General features: G+C 33.1%; 1 protein-coding gene across 1 annotated transcript in view; it reads right to left on the bottom strand.

Annotated features, from left to right (window-relative positions):
• LOC106871830 (tether containing UBX domain for GLUT4) overlaps positions 1 to 1,197 on the bottom strand; it is a 145,983-nt gene that overhangs the window by 101,850 nt on the left and 42,936 nt on the right. The window lies entirely within an intron of this gene.

Raw genomic sequence — 1,197 nt, 5'->3', positions numbered from 1 at the left:
TTATATATATATATATATATATATATATATATATATATATTATTTATATACACATACACTTTTCTAGAATCACAGTTAGTGCATATTTAATTGAATGCCACACATCCATTTCCCAGTAAGTTTATCTTAACCTTTTTGATACGACTCTACTCTATACTGTTTTCTACCCCATCCTTCTCTAATTCCCTTTTCTCCCATTCACCATTTTCTATCTGTCGCTCTCTCTCCCCCTCTTTCTCTTTTTCACTCCCTCATTGCTCTCATGTGACCATTGTCCATCTTTCTTTTCCTCATGTGACCATCTTTCTTTTCCTCTACAACATCCTAAGGACTGGATGTCTTTTATCTCTCTCTTCTATCTTTTCTCTTTACAAAGGAAATATTTCTCCTGGCATTCACTATTTTCCACTTGTTCTGGTCTAACGAACCTCCATGTTTGTCTTCATTCGATTCCTTGTATGCCTCCACTGTCCTGTTTTTGTTCCCAACTTTGATCCTCCATAAATCCAAAATTTTATTTTGGTATTTATGGGAGCAACTGTCTGTGAAGACTCATATTGTTGTTGAATGCTCAAAATGAAGAGTAGACAGACAGCTGACAACTGATGAAGGGTCGTTCTTCGTGTTACTTATCCTGTTTTCCATTTTTCTCTCATTGTGTATTTAACTCGTTTGTTTTCATACTTCATGTTGCTTACTGTGATGTCCTGTACCCATATATCCGTATATATATATATATATATATATATATATATATATATATATAGTGTAAGATAAAAGTTAGAGGTAATGTAACCCTCTTAGGAATAGATGTATCCATAGGCACTCCTGGTGTATTGCCTCAGTATGTATGGTCCTTGTTATAAGGTATACAGTAGTAGGTAATTTGGAGGTAAAACTATTGTTTAATACATATAGAGACGATAAGAAATAGAGAAATAATTAACAATGAGAAGTGGATCATTGGTGCTTTAAAGTCATTATTTAATTAAGATGAGAGTATGTTTACAGCTGTTTCTATTTATCAAAATGGGGTAAATGCAAATTTACCCCATTTTGATAAATAGAAGCAGCTGTAAACATACTCTCATCTTAATTACGTAATGACTTTAAAACACCAATGATCTACTTCTCATTGTTAATTATTTCTCTATTTCTTATCCTCTCTCTCTCTCTCTCTCTCTCTCTCTCTCTCTA

This window comes from Octopus bimaculoides, chromosome 4 (assembly GCF_001194135.2).
Source record: "Octopus bimaculoides isolate UCB-OBI-ISO-001 chromosome 4, ASM119413v2, whole genome shotgun sequence".
NCBI lineage: Eukaryota > Metazoa > Mollusca > Cephalopoda > Octopoda > Octopodidae > Octopus > Octopus bimaculoides.
This window is presented reverse-complemented; position numbering and strand designations above follow the sequence as displayed.